The sequence below is a fragment of the Parasteatoda tepidariorum genome, chromosome 9, assembly GCF_982258835.1.
Source record: "Parasteatoda tepidariorum strain Cologne lab strain chromosome 9, Ptep-v5.0, whole genome shotgun sequence".
Classification (NCBI taxonomy): Eukaryota; Metazoa; Arthropoda; class Arachnida; order Araneae; family Theridiidae; genus Parasteatoda; species Parasteatoda tepidariorum.
Window position 1 is genome coordinate 6,578,470 of NC_141763.1, and position 12,708 is coordinate 6,591,177.

The 12,708-nt window shown below is 28.4% G+C and overlaps 1 long non-coding RNA gene across 1 annotated transcript; it reads right to left on the bottom strand.

Moving 5' to 3' along the window:
- Positions 1-2,042: 2,042 nt before the first annotated feature.
- LOC147803287 (uncharacterized) lies at positions 2,043-9,901 on the bottom strand. Its single transcript, XR_015428845.1, has 3 exons — positions 8,143-9,901; positions 7,028-7,157; positions 2,043-2,297 (listed from the first exon to the last, which is right to left on the bottom strand). It is a non-coding gene; the product is annotated as an uncharacterized LOC147803287 (long non-coding RNA).
- Between the last annotated feature and the right edge of the window lie 2,807 nt (positions 9,902-12,708).

The window sequence follows — 12,708 nt, forward strand, 5'->3', positions numbered from 1 at the left end:
GAATTAGTAATCGAAATTCCACACTTGTTCTATTTTTAACAGAGTAAAAATCAAGGATGTGAACATTGTATTTAAATGTATTGTTTGTATTCTTTTGGTTCCATATAAATTTAATAATTGCATTTTTTTAATATCTGTGATTTTTAAATCTAATTATGTAAAAGGTTTTGCTTAACGTGGTCTTAAAATGTTTACCTAATTCTGTTATGAAATTTTTCGTATGAATGAATTGTGTATAGTACGTATGATTGCGCTATGATCTTAAATTATGTTTAATAATAAAAGGAAGAAAAAGGAGCCCGTATTTGAAATATTCCTATTCTTTCATTTTTTTGACAGTTGATATAAATGAAATAAGTAAAAGCGTATTTTTAAAATTAGGCTGTACAGTCCTTTTTCTACAACAGGGTATCTGCTACATTTTAGATTTTCAAATTCATGACTTTTCATGACTAAGTTCAAGAAACTTTCATGACTTCACGAAGTTACTATTTTCTACAACAAAACACAACAATAAATTTAAAATAGCATTAAAGTAACATCAACTGAAATGACTTGTATAACCAAATTTGTTATACTCTGCATCTTCATATTTATAGATTTAAAAAAAAAATACAGATAATTGAAAGAGTTGAAGTAATTAAATAGCTGAAAAAATACAAAAGCAAATACTTTTTTCTGCAGAATTATATTCTAAAGATACTTTTCATCGAAAAGGAAAGAAATACTCCGGATTTTTCTGTTTTCATTTTGTAATAATAAAATTCGCCAATGAGTGGCTTGCTTCAGCTTGAATTTGAAATTGATAAAATAAAAAAATAAAAAAATTCTGAAATCACAGAAGTTTAAAAGATAATTCGTTCTAGAAATGATGTTTTTTCTTTCATTTTTTTCAAGAACAGCATTATTTTTAAAGAACATGGTAGAAACATTTTATATTTTAATGAAATATGACTGTGAGTGGGGATTTTGTTACAAATTCAGATATTCGGAACGCCATGAAATGGGGGGGGGGGGATAAATTCCATTTTAAAAATTAGATTTTTCGGAGATCTAAATCCATGAATTTCCATGATTTTTTTTTAAAAAAATAGTTAAATCATGACATTTCATGGCAAATTTTGTTCATTACCGAAATTCATGACTTTCCAGGTGCACTGATGCGTTTACTTTGGTTACCAGGTGCGTTTTACTTGTCAGCTTGTAATTATGTTAATAGTTATAAGCATTTTAGTGTTTTTATACAATAAAATAACATTCTGAATAATTCTTTTTAACCTTATAGGACATATTTAATATTTTTGACGAATAAAACAGTTGTGAGCTTAGAATTGACTTCCTTAGCAAGATATAGATATACTAGTGCCAATTAATTGTAAATCATAATCGTAAATTAATCCTTATGCATAAATAATCATATGTGAACCATCTAAGAGTAAATAACATATTTTTTATGACATTTTAATTTTTTTTTACATATTTTGTATTTTTTGTTGCAATGAAATGAACATTCAACAATTATTTTTTTATTAATAAGGTGAAACTTTTATACTCGAATCAAACACTTTAAATCCTTATTAAATCTCTTAATATTAGTTAAAACGTAAGGCAATTACTTTTATATTTTACTTATTTATTGCATCAATCATTTGAAAAGGCTATAGTAAAAATTCAGCATTTTTCGACTAATATTGTAAAGAATAAATTTTATGTAGGACGTGGATTCATACTCGGAAGGACAAAATAGTCTTTAAAAAATATTCTGTGTCTTTTTCAAAATTAATCTATATCAGTAGATTTTTGAGTTAAAGCTATTAGAAAAATATTATTAAATAATAGAAGAATGTAATTTTTTATTTTTTTGCAATTAAGTATTTTGCGGTATTTTTATAGATATAATCTTTAATATTTATGTAGGGTGGTCCCAAATTCATGGTACAAATTTTAAGGGTTGGTACAGGGCATTGTAACAATCATTTATTGTATAGGAATGTATGGCCGCAAGTGACGCAAACACAAAAAATAAGAGCCGAAAGGAAAGACAAATTGTTTATTGAAAGCGTCGTTGACAAGTGTAATGTTTACAATAACTTGACAAAATTGCTATCATAATGTGCTTGACAGCGTCGGTGGAGCGATTGGCGCACACGTTCAAGGACGTCAGTTATTTCACGCACACGTGCAGCAGCTCCGGATATTACAGCAACAGAAGTGGGCTGGCGCCTCATCATGCTGAAACCACATGCAGTTACGAATCCCGATCGGAACATCCTGCAGTAGTTCTGATAACACTTGCTCTAGAAAAATCAGATAACACTCGCCATTAAGTCATGTCGGTAGTAAGTGTGGGCCAATCAAAAAGTCGTTTACAATACCAGCCCACGCATTCATACAGAATCGTTGTTGATACGCATGTGGTCGCGTTGAATGTGGATTCTTGGTTGCCCACCCATGGGAACTGCACGCACTAAATACACCTTTGAGTTGTAAATGTCGCCTCATTGAATAGTACATGAAGTATGAAGTACGGCTGCAGCGCACATTGCAGGGTTGCCACAGTAAAAAAAGAACAAAAATAGTTGCTTTTAGTAGCATCAAGCATGAAAATAGTCGCCTCAAACTATGAAAATAGTTGCCTGAACAGGAACAAAAATTTATCAAAAATAGTAGCCAAATAACTAAAGTTATAGCTTAATTGTCAAATACTATTATTAGGACTGGGTGATGTCAGAAATTTTAAATCGTGATAAATCGTCAGTTAGACATCACGATATAGTAATGTATCGCAATGTAGCATATGTTCAAAAATTACCTGTGGGAGATCTTTAAATCAATCAAAAATAAATAAAAAGGAATAAATCTATTACAAAAGAAAATATTAATTTTAAACTTATTCAACTATGACATCAATATCATTGCTTAATTTTTTCAATTAAATTAATAAAGAAGTCAAAGTAAAAGCAAACCCTAGCTTTATTTAATTTTTCTTAAATTAAAAATAATTTAAGATTTATTGGTTTAAAAATAATAATACTGTAACAAATTATTTTACATACATGCATTAAAAATTAGAAGGAAAAAAAAACGGAAGTGGAAAATAAACCAAAGAAATATTCACTTTAGAAGAAAAAAAAATTTATTATATGTTGAAAAAAAAAACATGCTTTTGAAACATTATTAGACCCTTTTTTATTTACTTATTTAAAATAATAAAAAGTAGTATTAACTAATGGTCAAATTCTGTACTTAATAAATGTAAAAATATTTTTACTTATTTATTATTATTTTCATTTTTGAAAATAAAATCGACTAAAGATTTATTTGTTTAAAAATGATACTGAATATCTAACAAATTATAAAACAAACAAGTATTGAAAGAATTTTAATTGAAATTTTAAAAAAAATACTTTAAGTACTAATGTTAAATTATTAAAAACCTCAAAACATTACTAAACTTTCTATTTAATTTTTAAAAAAAATTGTTTTAACTAATAGCCAAATTTTTTTAAAAAACTTTGTTTTCATTTTCTCAAAAAGCAAATTAAATAAAGGTAAGCTTGGTTTTAATTTTTTTTATAATAAAAAACGACTGAGCATTTATGGGTTGAAAAACAATCAAATTATTATACTTACCTGCATTTAATAAATTAAAAAAAACTAGCTTTTTATAAATACAAAATACCCCTATTAAATGGTATCGCTTAAAATAAACAATAATTGAAAAAAATCAATGATTTGATCTATTGAGTTCAGAACGAAAATTTAAGATAACAGCGATTGTGCAGCAATCGCAAAGTAACAGTAGGTCTACTAAAAATAATTGACAAGAATCGTTATGAAATAATGCAGAACGAAACGATCGCTGCAAAAGTCCCACTGAAAATAATTTACAAGAAACCAGACAATTATTTCTGACGAAATAAAATGCACAACGATCGCAAAATGACTTAAGTTCCATTGAAAATAATCCTCAAAAAACGCAAAATCCCAAAGACAAAAATGGACATAAAGAAACTACGCATTGCGTTCTATATTACAACGCAGATCCTCGCACGAAACCGGGAGTTCTGATTCAATTCGCTCTTCGTCTTTCAACATCACGAAACTAACATCATCTTATTAGCAAAACGCTATCTACATCTCTGCAGCTAGACGAAATCAAAATCGTCTTCGTTAGTACGGTAACAGCGTTAGCCTGGTCAAGGATCCTTGCATATTAAATCGTTAAACCGCAATTGTAATCTTATTCCGGCGGCTTAAATCAGATTTCTGATGCATCGCCTAAAGTCACTACATCGGCCTACTGATATATGCGTTAAATCGATATTTCGCGATACATCGATTTATCGCCCAGTCCTAACTATGCTCCAATTAAAAAGAAATTTGTACAAATATAAAAGGTATACATATTAGAAAATAGGTACCTAAATAAAAGTCGTATTACAATAAAATATGAATGTTAATAGAAGGAAAAAAACAATTAAAAGTAACAAAACTGCCCCTCAGAGAGAAAATATAACAAGTACTTTATTAAATCCAATGGAAATTTAAATTTTTGCCTCTTAGGACATAAATGATTGTAGTATAAAAGTTTGCTTTCTTTTGTTAATGTTCTGAAAAGTAACTTTCATTTTTGCGAAAAAACTTTGCCAAGAGTAAAAAAAGTCTCCTAATAGTCGCCTATTCCTGAAAATAGTTGCTTTTTGAGCCTTTTCAAGCAAAAAAAGTCGCCATTGTCGCCTAAAGCCGAAAATAGTAGCAAATAGTTGCATTTTAGTAGCCTGTGCACCCCTGCATTGCTGTACCCCCCACTGGCTGTAGTTCAGGCGGAGAGGATTATCTGTCTGATTCAAAGCTTGTACTCGCTGAAAATGGAAGGGGTGTACTGTTTGTCTAAGATAGGTACTCTTCCCGCCACAAAGTCTGCTGCAATGGAAACAAGAAGAGGGCATTTTAGGGAGGGTAGCTTCGACGAAGAGGTCTCCTTTTCTCTCGCCGAAACCAGTCCTAAAGAGGGACCCCGCACCCCTACTTGAAATAATCATACCTCGTTACCATAGTTACCGCCACAGCTCCAGACAAATGTTTGGAAGAGTATCTATCTTAGACAAGCAGTAAGCGATTTTCGCTTAAAACTCTATAAACTGTCTCATGGCTCAGACCAATGTGATGAACAACAGCTTTTGTACTTAACTGGTGTCTATCATCCACAAAGTTCATGATGCTTTCTCCCAGGATTGAACTGCATACAGTCTTTCGTTGACCAGCTTCATGTCTGGTGACGTGGAAAAAACCAGTTGGCGATGTAACAGCAGAAAAATTCTGTGAGCCGGTATTCGTCGATACCAAAACTGTGCGAGATATATTCGTAGCGCAACTCTGCCGTTAACCCTTTTGCACGGCCGCACATTCAATGCATGTCGGCTTTTTCGACATACGTAAAGTCGCCCATTGTAGAAGTTAGTATAATTGAGAATGGGGCTTTCCTTTACTGAGATGCATCATGTTGAACGGCTGCTAGACTTCTACTAGCAGCCGTTCAACATGATGCAACGCAAACAACCGATAACTCCATTTCTCTTTCCTTTTATTTCTCCTGTTTGCCCCTTACCGCGTCCCTTGCGTACAATAAATGATTGTTACAATATACTGTACCCATCCTTAAATTCTGTACCATGAATTCGGGACCACCTTGTATATGTTCATTGTATATCTCCTAGTTTTACTGGAAAAACTGTAAGCATGCTTTTCTTCTTAAAGTACACTATTGCAAATTTCATCTACGCTTGTATAACTTTTTTTTCAGCAAAACTAATTAAATATATTAGTTAATTATTCCTTTTTTAAAACAGTAACATTGAAAAGCATTGTTTGAAAAAGAGTTGTAAAGTTTGGAGGATTGTTGTGTAGTAGTTTTCCATAATCACCTTTAATATTGATTTCAAAATTTTTGTCAAGAATGAAAAAAATAGGTATGCATATTAGTGCACTCACATTATTATTTAAGCGAAGAGGAAAGAAAACATACGATCAAAAACTGTTGAATCAAAAGTAAGGAAGATGGGAGGAAAAAACATCAAAACCAGTATCTGATTAAACTAGGAGTTTCTAAATCCCATTTAAACTACTTTCTTTTCTACGGCGTTCAAACATGTTTTGATTTTTAGATATTTTTCTCTTCTGTGAAATATTAGATATGTTAATGCTATATACTATTTTGCCTAAATTTTAAGAAGAATTATAAAAAAATATACATAAAGAGCAATCGTTCTGAAATAATTTGTATTATTAGCTATATGGAATAATCGTAATGGTATAATTGTTAGAAAATTAATATTAAAAAGTGTTTCGTAATTACCAACTTTAATACATATTTTTGAAATCTTTGTAAAAATTGAAGTAAAAAATATTAAAGAATTAGTGTTCGTCAGTTAATATTTTAGTGAAGAAAGAAACAAAATAAACTATCGGAGTTCAGCGAATCACTTTAAAAAGGAAAGCGAGGTTAAAGGAATCTAAACCTGTTTGACTGCCGAAATAAAACAGAGTAATTGAAACCTGATTCTTATGAATATTTCCTACTCTTATCAGACAATCAAACTGGTTTTGTTGTTTTTATTTTTCACTTTTTGCAAGAAATTCGACAAAGTTTGATGATTTATTTCTTTATTCTCTAAATATTAAATTATCTTCGAATTTAGATTAATTTGCATCTATCTTGAATTTAAAGTAATTGCTATCTTAAATTTAAAGTAATAAAATATAAAAACCAACTTTTTTATTAGAAAACCTATTCATTTAAAGTGGTAAAACTTCATTACCAATAGCATTTATATGGAGTTAAAAATTCTGATTTGATCATTTTCAAAAATGTTTTCTTCTTTAAAAAGAAAACGGGGGGGACTGGAAAATCCTTTTGTCTGGAAGATTATAAATTATTAAAAAATTTTTTACATTATTGGTAGATAAAATTTACAATGTATAAAACAGTTAAGACAGAAAAATAAAGAAGGAACTTTTTACTTACGATCTTTATCTTCCAAAAACGACAATTCCTCTTATTCTGCTTAAAGACAAGGAGGCAGGCAATGTTAGAATCAATCTGCAGATTCCAAAGAGTCAGGCTCTTACTTATATGTCGAGCAATTGAGCAAATCCTTAAGAGATGAAATATAATAAATTAGAATTTAAATCAGCCGTTTTTTCTGATTACAGGAATCACGAAAAAAAAATTGAAAAGAAAATGTAAAGTGGATATTTGAATCTATGAAAGAAAGAACCAAAAGAAGGTTGAATTTTTCTGTACCAGTTGAAATTTTTAAGAGTGAATACTTTTGAATAATTCACGCTCATATGGTTATAACAGAATTATTTATATTTATATTTGTTATTTCAATTAATTGATAATTTTCAATAGTTTACCATATTATTTGCTTAAATTAAAGTAATATTAAAATTTAGTGTCTTCATTACATTTTTTTTTTCACTTTTGATTCAGTATGATTATAATTATAATTAATACCTAAATTATTTTAAAGAATCACTATATTTTTATTGCATTATATATCACAGTATATGCTTTATTAATTGTATAAGTAAAATTTAAATTTTTATTTTATTATGGTGTAAAAGAAAAATAAGATATTCAAGTATGTGAATTTTTCTTCTTCTTCTAAATGAAATATTAACTAATTGAAATTTATTTTTAATGCTGAATGTCCCAGCAGAGTGGCAAGAATTATAAATTAAAGATGATAACCAAAAATAGCGTAACAAATAATTTTTAAAATCTGTAAAATATTATTTTTTAAAAATTGAATTTTAAGGAAGAGAGACCCGAAGAGAGTTCTGATATTTCCATTAACAGACCAAGCTTATAAGAGAGAGAGAAAAAGTCAATCTTAACATAAAGATAAAGTGACCAAACACAAATTGACAATGAATAGTATCCGGTTACACTCAAAATAATTTTTGCGTGAAGGAAAGAAGAAATTTTGCTCATGATGCTTTTAAAGAATGCGTTTTTTTGGAGATCTTAAGAGAGCTATTATCTCCAATAAGTTATTAAAAAAACTGGTGTATCAAATTTAAAATGTATGAAACAGTTAAGAAAGAAAAATAAGGAAGGAACTTTTTACTTACAGTCTTTATCTTTCAAAAGCAACAATTCCTCTTCTGCTTAAAGAAAAGGAGCCAGGCATTGTTAGAGTCAATCTGTCAGATTCCAGTGAGTCAAGCATACACTATATGTCGGGTAATTGTGAGCAAATCTTTAAAAGCTGAAATATAATAAATTAGAATTTAAATCAACTGTTTTTTTTCTGATCACAGGAAGCGTGAAAAAAATTGGAGAAAATGTGAAGTGGATATTTGAATCTATGAATGCCAAAACCAAAAACCGGGATGATATTGAAAATCACATTGTAGGGAAAAAAAATGAGAGAAATTGAATGAAGTGCTGTGAAACATATTAGATAAAAACCAGAAAACAAACTGAAAATTACTTCAGAAAAATATGGTAGGCACATTGAATGAAAAGCTAAAACTAAATAAAAAAAAAGAGAAATCAAAATTGAAAACAAATTCTGAAACCAATTTAAAAAAAAGTAAGGAAAAAATTAGAAAAAGAGAGAAGACGAAACACATGGATCGTAGAATTTGTCACATTTAAAAAAAAAAAAAAAAAAAAAAAAAAAAAAAAAAAAAAAAAAAAAGACTAGTACGAAAAACGAAATTAGGTGTCAAAGCACGAATTGAATAAACAGTTATACTTGAATGAAAATGTCACGAATCGAAAAACTGGATCACGAAATTGGCAAATAAAATTGAATACACCGCTAAAAAAATTATAACACATAATTAAAGAAATTAAAAAGCATTTTGTATACAATTTGAAAACATAGTAGCATTGAAGCTGGCATTGAAATAGCTGATTAGCATATTCGACATTAATTTGAAACAATAAAAAAACTGGATGTAGAAAACAAAAGAAACGAAAATTTTGAAAACAAAATGATAAAAAAAAGAGAAGACAAAACACGACCAGACAATTGAACTGCAATTGATACGAAGAAGAAAATGGTAAATACATTGTAAAAAACCAGAACTGAAAAAGACTAGAAAAAACGAAAAAATAACTTGAAAATTTGACAGGATAAAATTTGAAAATTAGAAATATGAAAAAAAAAACAAAATGAAAAAAGTCAGAAATGAAAAATATTGAAAAATACGAGGACAGAAATCACGGATGGAATTTAACAGATGTAGTAAAAAAAAAATAGAAAGCTTAAATTTAAACAAAACTGAGAAAAAACTGTAAAACAAAGAATTGCGAAAAACATGGGAGAAAAACTGATGAAAAGCATACAAAGAAATGTAATACACTGAAAAAGAGAATGAAGAAACACTGAAAGAAAACCAATGATAAATATCTAAAAATATGAATTGAAAACGCACCGAAATGGAAAACACAAAGCAAAAAATGAAAAAAAAGTAAAAGACATAAAGAAAACTAATGATAAATACCTAAAAATAAGAATTGAAAACACACCGAAATAGTATGGAAAACACAAAGCAAAAAATTAATAAGAAAGTAAAACACTGAAAGAAAACCAATGATAAATACCTAAAAATATGAATTGAAATCACACCGAAATAGTATGGAGAATACAAAGCAAAAAATGAATAAGAAAGTAAAACACTGAAAGAAAACCAATGAAAAATACCTAAAAATATGAATTGAAAACACACCGAAATGGAAAACACGAAGCAGAAAATGAAAAAAAGAGTAAAACACTGTAAGAAAACCAATGATAAATACCTAAAAATATGAATTGAAATCACACCAAAATGGAAAACACAAAGCAAAAAATGAAGAAAAAAAAAGGTGAAAGACTGAAAGAAACCCAATGATAAATACCTAAAAATAAGAATCGAAATCACACCGGAATGGAAAACACAAAGTAATAAAATGAAGAAAAAAAGGTGAAAGGCTGAAAGAAAACCAATGATAAATACCTAAAAATACGAATTGAAATCACACCGAAATAGTATGGAAAACACAAAGCAAAAAATGAAAAAAAAAGTAAAACACTGAAAGAAAACCAATGATAAATACCTAAAAATACGAATTGAAATCACACCGAAATAGTATGGAAAACACAAAGCAAAAAATGAAAAAAAAAGTAAAACACTGAAAGAAAACCAATGATAAATACCTAAAAAAAATATGAATTGAAATCACGCCGGAATGGAAAACACAAAGCAAAAAATGAAGAAAAAAAAGTGAAAGACTGAAAGAAACCCAATGATAAATACCTGAAAATATGAATTGAAAATACACCGAAGTAGTGTGGAAAACACAAAGCAAAAAATGAAAGAAAAGTAAAACACTGAAAGAAAACCAATGATAAATACCAAAAAATATGAATTGAAATCACACCGAAACGGAAAACACAAAGCAAAAAATGAAAAAAAGAGTAAAACACTGACAAAACAAGATGAAAAAAGTCAGAAATGAAAAATATTGAAAAATACGAGGACAGAAATCACGGATGGAATTTATCAGATATAGTAAAAAAAAAATAGAAAGCTTAAATTTAAACAAAACTGAGAAAAAACTGTAAAACAAAGAATTGCGAAAAACATGGGAGAAAAACTGATGAAAAGCATTCAAAGAAATGTAATACACTGAAAAAGAGAATGAAGAAACACTGAAAGAAAACCAATGATAAATATCTAAAAATATGAATTGAAAACGCACCGAAATGGAAAACACAAAGCAAAAAATGAAAAAAAAAAGTGAAAGACTGAAAGAAAACCAATGATAAATAACTAAAAATATGAATTGAAAACACACCGAAATGGAAAACACAAAACAAAAAATGAAAAAAAAGTAAAAGACATAAAGAAAACTAATGATAAATACCTAAAAATAAGAATTGAAAACACACCGAAATAGTATGGAAAACACAAAGCAAAAAATTAATAAGAAAGTGAAACACTGAAAGAAAACCAATGATAAATACCTAAAAATATGAATTCAAATCACACCGAAATAGTATGGAGAACACAAAGCAAAAAATGAATAAGAAAGTAAAACACTGAAAGAAAACCAATGAAAAATACCTAAAAATATGAATTGAAAACACACCAAAATGGAAAACACGAAGCAAAAAATGAAAAAAAGAGTAAAACACTGTAAGAAAACCAATGATAAAAACCTAAAAATATGAATTGAAATCACACCAAAATGGAAAACACAAAGCAAAAAATGAAGAAAAAAAAAGGTGAAAGACTGAAAGAAACCCAATGATAAATACCTAAAAATAAGAATCGAAATCACACCGGAATGGAAAACACAAAGTAATAAAATGAAGAAAAAAAGGTGAAAGGCTGAAAGAAAACCAATGATAAATACCTAAAAATACGAATTGAAATCACACCGAAATAGTATGGAAAACACAAAGCAAAAAATGAAAAAAAAAAGTAAAACACTGAAAGAAAACCAATGATAAATACCTAAAAATACGAATTGAAATCACACCGAAATAGTATGGAAAACACAAAGCAAAAAATGAAAAAAAAAGTAAAACACTGAAAGAAAACCAATGATAAATACCTAAAAATATGAATTGAAATCACACCGGAATGGAAAACACAAAGTAATAAAATGAAGAAAAAAAGGTGAAAGGCTGAAAGAAAACCAATGATAAATACCTAAAAATAAGAATTGAAATCACACCGAAATAGTATGGAAAACACAAAGCAAAAAATGAAAAAAAAATTGAAAGACTGAAAGAAAACCAATGATAAATACCTAAAAATATGAATTGAAATCACACCGGAATGGAAAACATAAAGCAAAAAATGAAAAAAAAATGAAAGACTGAAAGAAAACCAATGATAAATACCTAAAAATATGAATTGAAAATAGACCGAAGTAGTGTGGAAAACACAAAGCAAAAAATGAAAGAAAAGTAAAACACTGAAAGAAAACCAATGATAAATACCAAAAAATATGATTTGAAATCACACCGGAATGGAAAACACAAAGTAATAAAATGAAAAAAAAAAGGTGAAAGGCTGAAAGAAAACCAATGATAAATGCCTAAAAATATGAATTGAAATCACACCGAAATAGTATGGAAAACACAAAGCAAAAAATGAAAAAAAAAGTAAAACAATGAAAGAAAACCAATGATAAATACCTAAAAATATGAATTGAAATCACATAGGAATGGAAAACACAAAGCAAAAAATGAAGAAAAAAAAGTGAAAGACTGAAAGAAACCCAATGATAAATACCTGTAAATATGAATCGAAATCACACCGAAATAGTATGGAAAACACAAAGCAAAAAATGAAAAAAAAATTGAAAGACTGAAAGAAAACCAATGATAAATACCAAAAAATATGAATTGAAATCACACCGGAATGGAAAACACAAAGCAAAAAATGAAAAAAAAAGTAAAACACTGAAAGAAAACCAATGATAAATACCTAAAAATACGAATTGAAATCACGCCGAAATAGTATGGAAAACACAAAGCAAAAAATGAAAAAAAAAGTAAAACACTGAAAGAAAACCAATGATAAATACCTAAAAAAAATATGAATTGAAATCACGCCGGAATGGAAAACACAAAGCAAAAAATGAAGAAAAAAAAGTGAAAGACTGAAAGAAACCCAATGATAAATACCTGAAAA